Source organism: Lates calcarifer, linkage group LG3, assembly GCF_001640805.2.
Source record: "Lates calcarifer isolate ASB-BC8 linkage group LG3, TLL_Latcal_v3, whole genome shotgun sequence".
Taxonomy (NCBI): Eukaryota; Metazoa; Chordata; class Actinopteri; family Centropomidae; genus Lates; species Lates calcarifer.
This window is the reverse complement of record NC_066835.1, coordinates 11,153,238-11,159,798: the sequence shown is the minus strand read 5'-3', so window position 1 is coordinate 11,159,798 and position 6,561 is coordinate 11,153,238.

Below are 6,561 nucleotides of genomic sequence, written 5' to 3'. Positions count from 1 at the left end.
ATGTCATGGCCTTTCCTCACTGAGAGCAGATGTGCTGTCAACAAGTGAGGGTGTTGACACTGTGAGATGCTGTGGGCTCAGAATACATTCAGCAGAGTTAATCCACAACAGTGGCAAAAGGATACCAGCGTGACGTCAGCGCGCGTGTCATGTGACATATCTCTGCTAATTGACGGTGTTCCACTGACTTCTGTTTGCGGCAAGTCAGACAGAGGAAATTAATCAGGCAGTAGCAGTGTATGAGCGTTTAGCACGACCTTAACAGCCTTCCACAGGAGCTGAACGCACTGAAGCTTTACCTACCATCCTGTGACAAATGAGCTAGACACCACGCACCCAAATCCTACTCATTAGTCATGTGAGGTATGTCACCAAGAGTAATTATGCTTAGCCCAAAACCTGTACATGCACCAACACACACACGCACTCAGATACACACAATATTTAATGTTGCTGCACTTTCCCACACTTTAGGCAGTTGGAAACATTCTCATACATGTATGGCTGTTTACCGAGACATGAATCATAATTATGACTGCTGGTGAACCCGACACCGCACACTCAAAGCATGTTGGGTTTTGGCTTGTATGGTATTTGCTTTTGTCATAAACAAACACGTGCATTTTGTCACATTTTCTGTCTGTACCATGACGTCATGTGAACATAAATTCACATTGACCTCAGTGAATTTTCTGTTTAGTTTCTAAGATGGCGTGTGTGTGTGTATGTATGTCAGCATGCAGAAAGCTTGTGCAACCTCCTCTCTCCACAGTGTCTGTGTGTGTGTGTGTGTGTGTGTGTGTGTGTGTGTGTGTATTTTCAGTATTCAGCACGGTGCCTGTGGCCATGCTCCAGTGGAGCGCTCAGTCTCTCTGACGGACCGGTGAGAAGTGAGGAGGGTCAGTCCCGCCAGGAGCTCATTTAGTCCCTATCTCTATCATACACACACACACACACACAGTCTCTCTACAAGTCACTCTGACAGGGAGGCTCATCGCTCCCGCTCCCTCACACACACACACACATGCACACAAACACACACTGCTGTGCTCCCATTAGGGAGATATAGTGAGAAGACAGGACTGATGATGCATGTCACAAAGTACTGCTGCTAGTCTCTCACATAATATCTCCTCCCTTCTCCCCCCCCCCCCCCCCCCCACCATTGATTTGCCATTGATCTTTCACTGCCTCTGCACCTCTGCTTAAAAATTTAAATATGTAGATTTATATCATGTAAGGGACTTTGGTGTACAGATCTGGAGTCGCAGGGTCACAGCGATGGCGGACATAAAAGCTAAAACTTATGTTTGACACTGTGTGGTGTGATGTATATTTGGAAGCTGTATCTCATTAATAACTTAAAGTTTTGTATTATTCTTTGGTGATTGTCATGCAGCGAGTGATGTTGAATATTTTTTGCGTTGTATGAATATGTGATGCTGAGAGCTCTGTATTGTTCTTTATGTACATGTCTTTGTCCTACAAATGATCTTCCTACAGATCTACCGCCCAGCCACCAGGTATCCGCAGACTTTAATGTGACAAACAAACATGACCGCGTCAACGCCGAACTTGACAGTAATACTTTGGTGTTTAATTCTCGACCGACCTCTGTTGCCTGCATGTCTGATATGAATGCATTAGCAGGATTGTGCTGTGCGGTGGATTAGAAACTCCCCCGTGCTTTGTGAGGTGTGTGGTAATGCCAGACTTAGTGGATTCTGCTGCGAATCACATCCTCCCATCGCATTCTTAATCCCTGATGCGCTGCCTAATGACACAGAGAGTGAGGAACTCAGCGGGAGAGCTGAGAAAGGCAGGGAGGGCAGGGGGAAAGTGACAGAAAAGTTGTGGCACAAAAATACTTAGAGGTCTGACAGTCTCTGGATAGAAAACTATGACTTACTCTCACTGACTGGCACTAAAGACGTGGCTGATCTGTCTCTGCAGTGTTACAGTATCTGCGATTTGAAGGAAAATGTGCATGTGCAAGCTTTGGCTTTTCATTTGTGTGTGTGTTTACAACTGCTGCATCCATAATCAGCGTGTCATGAGCGGATAGGGCAGGTGCTCAACAGGTGTGCTCTCTGATACCAATCCCTCTCCATTTGCCTGTCTGTCCCTCCATGTTTGCACAGGCTCATTGTGTTCTTCATAGAGGAACACCTGGGCTCTGCTGCACCTGGGCTTGTTGCCCAGTCCTCTGTCTAACAGCGCACGCACACACACACACACACACACACACATACACACTCATGCGAGCACACTGGAACACAGCCAGTTCCTGTTACTGGCTAAAGCAGGAAGCAGCAGCTGACATCCTATCCTTCAGTTCCCAGGAGACTCAACACCCTGAGTAAACCATCCAACTCTGACCCACTTGAGACTGACTCATTTGAGAACAGGCCTCTTGTACACAACAGTTAAATGGAAAAGGAGAGCAATGAGAACTCTGTTAGCACATTAAGCTAATAATTATTGGATTCTCCAAGGCTGATTGTTTCTGGGCGACCATTTGTTTTGTTTTTCAAGAGTGGTATATCATGCCAGCAAAAGCAGCAGTGTGCATCACAGCCTTCTGAGCTAATTTTCAGTGAATAAGCTTCAGTGACAGATGCCAAACTTGGCTGTGGCTTGTCTGTTTAGATCAGTGTCCCTTCCCAAGCGACTGAGATGACTATATTTTAGATAAGCAAAAAAATACAAACAACTCATTTTATTTTCAGGATTATCCCAACACCTGGCCTTTTGTGTGTGGGAGACAAAGTGATACCCAGCGAGAGGCCCCCAAAGAAACGGAGCAGAGTTGTTGTGTTTCTCATAGCGGTGTGTTTTGCCGCGCACTAGTGAGCGTGGGATTACCTGAGGGAATAACACCAACAGGTTGTCTTCTGGTTCTTTTCCGGTTGGTTGTGGTTTTTACTGGAGTAAGTAAGGAGATCTCAGCTCCCTCCTTCTCTTTCTCCTCGCGAGTCACTGTTCCAGAGAGTAGGCAAGCACTGATGCATACTGGTGCATTCAAGTGGCATAGTGGCTCACTTGATTGTTTCTCAACCATCAGGCTCTCCAATCAGCACCTAATTTAGAGAAAGTTCAGTAATTTAATCGTTTAAATTGTGCAGCGGTTGCTTTTCCTGTGTTGTCATTGAAACACTGTAATTTCATTTTGTGCAGAGAATTTGTTTGTGGATGATTTGCCTATTTAAACATGCAGTGCTTAAGCCTCGATCATACTCCAGCCAGGGCGGATGCAGACGTTGTCAGCTGTGGACTTGCATATGGAGAGCAGATGTGGCCACGCTTCTCCACATACTACAAGTTGAGGGTATTTGTATGAGAACGTGTTCAGCACATGCGCGCTAGATGCATGATGGTGATCTCCTGACAACATTTGTTGGTTGCATTTGGCTGAACAAGATTTTTTTTTTAATAGAGCAGCTTGCGTGACTGCCTAACAAGAGTAAGACAGAGGATGAGGAATAGAGTACGTACATAAGGTGAATAAAACAAGCTTCCAGATTATTTTTATGGCAGTTGTAGTGCAGACAGTCTCTGCAGGTGATTCATGAAAACATGAATCAGCCCTCAGTTTACACATCCAGCAGACACAGACCAACAGAAACACTGATTTGGACTCAAGTTTCTGGCCACCTGATGAATTTAAGTCCAATATCCACTCTCCTTTTAGCTCTCGTTTGAATCCTGCTGAGGGTAATATCTGGCTCTTTAACTGCTAAATGTGCCATTATGTTCAACAATTAGTTTATCTGAGCTTTTTCTTTGAAAACAGCCCCTTGGTGCAGCTGGAAATTAGGTTGATAAGAAAATTCTAAACTGGACTTTACACCAAAATGTATTTCAACTTCAATTTTCCTTTTTTTTTTTTTCTTTTTAAAAATTTTTCTAAACTTAGCTGTAACAGCAAGCTACAGAACAGCCATTCTTCCATCTTCATGTTTTACAGGAAAGGTGGTTGACCTGGGCAGGATACCAAACCCCACGGGAACAACACATTAGTTGCATTAGAGACATAACCTACATCATTAGCGGTGACATTTTAACGGGCTGAGGCAGCAGTCGTTTTGGCAACAGCAACAATGGCAGATGATACATGGTCCAAGAAGATGGTGGCTATCAATCTTTTCTGTTCACCTCTCTATCTTGTTCGCTTGTTCCCTCTTTGTTGGTGAAACAAACCTGAACAGATATCACATGACACAGAGGTAACGAGCCAGAACGCAACCTCAGTGTTTCAGGGATCATGTGCACATAAGCTGTATGTAGCTGTCAGTGTGTATGTGTCCTCTTCAAGGTAGTAAGTGGGTCATTAATGTCTCCCAAAGATCATGGTTGTCTTTGATTTGGAAGAGTCAGAGCCACTGGATTCATACCCCAGGGGCAAAAGGGCAGCAGGAACACACACACACACACACACACACACATATACTCTCTCTTTCTCCCTTTTTGTCTTCTCTTTCTGTGTCCCACAAATCCACACACTGCCTTCTCTATTTGCACACCACTGTCCACTCTGTCGCTTCCTTGTCCCCTTAAGCCACAGGTCAGTAGAGGTCAGGGCAGATATCAATCAGTCAGAGACATTAGCAGAAGAAAGAGTGCCATTCAGAAAGAACATTTCTGTTGTTTCATTTTTTAATTTATTTTTTTATGTCTGCACCTCTGCCATACTAGATTTTTAGTGCCAGGAAATCCTTGGAGTTGGAGAAACATTATATGAGGTTTTTGTGCTATTAGCTAGTGAATACTGTAGATGTTTGACTTGAAATAGATCCATGTATTTGGGTAGATGTTGGAGGCAGGAGCAAGTTACATAATGTTTTTAGCCATGCTAGCATTGTGGCTCCAGGAATGGCATTGCTGGTCAGTTGGTCAGTCGAGTATTGGATGGATCTCCACAAACTGTCAGGATGAATTGTTATAACTGGCGAGCTCTCAATGTCTAGTCCCATCATCAGGTCAACCTAGCGCTAAAAAAGCAAATGTTAGCATGGTAATACGCTAACTAACATTAGCACATTAGCATTTTCATTTTAAGCATACTGGCATGCAGATGTTAGCGGTCTTTATGCATATCGATGGGCTTTATGTATTTCCTTCATGGACATACAAAGACAACAAAGGAGAGAGACTGGAGGGAAATACACAAATATCTACTCACCCATGGTTGGTGTGTCCCTTGCTAGCCAGCTTACAGCTAACATCCAAACAGTTGGTACATTGGATGGACAGAGCAAAGAAACACAAATGGTCTGGTCATCAAATTTCCTTTGGTTTCTGCCTGAACACACCATTGGTCTTGATTAAAAAAAGTCAAATGTATATGATTATAAATAGATATACATTTTTTTCTGCCATCCTGTAATCTCACAACTAAAACTCACAATTGTTTCTCTGCACAGATCTAGTTGATTGATTCTTTGTAGTGGAGAGAACTGCCAGTGAAAGCATTGCTCTGTGTTTAGTATACTGTAAGGCCTTGTTATGTTGATTTGTGGTTTTCCAGACACTTTTGTGAGGCTTTAAACTACCATGGCAAAGAAAACCATCACATCAGCTTCAGTGGAGCAAAATTATTATTATAGCGTTAAGAGTTTGTTGTCATCCTTGAGAGATAATAAATTCAGAAATATTACTGGCAGGACACGTAGGGCCCCAGTGGAGTTAAACCCTACAAAGCTGCTTATATCATCAAGATGTGCCTTGAAGTCATGTATAAAAAGCTTGAAGTTATCACAGAATCAACATCACCTGACAGGCGGCTGTCGGGGCTGTCTACACACACTCAGCGGCACATGGAGTGACATGGCAGTTTACACAGGTGTCCACTCTCCAAAGGAGGAAAAAAAACTTCCTGTGATATTTGCATTTGACTTCTAAATATCCTCCTCTAAATCACACACACACATAGTAAGTGAATGAGGGAGGGAGTCATCGAGCTGACAGGCCTTAGGGCTAAAGTGGCATTTACACAGACAAGCATAATACCAATACCTTTCTGAAGGACAACTCATACACCACAGTGGGTATGTGCCATTAAATTTAATACACATCAGAGGGCCCTGTGTGTGTGCATGGGTGTGTATGTGACACCTATCTGTACCAGACATGTTTTTAATGATGGGATTAGAGACTACACACCTGTGGCCTTCTCATTACTTACACACAGACACACACACACACACTCCCCTATGGCTGACCGTTGAGCTGATCCTGTGTTTATCTCCACACTGTCCATCTTCTGCCTCAGAAACCTCAGCCCCTCCTGTCTGCAGCTTGTCTACCGCCACAGAATCGTTGATCACCTGCTCACGTATGCGCAGTCACATACTATATGTTTGGATGTTTCATTTTCAGCTACAATATGTAAACTGCAGTACAACACGCCTCCCTCCCCTCTCAGTGTGGTTAGCTCCCAAACTCCTCACTCATCTTAATTATTTTTCTACCAAGAATAAGGCAGCTGGTTTCCATAACAAGCCCTCAAAAGACTAGAATGTTCCTGAATCCCAGTATGATATTCTGTTAAGAACAAATCAT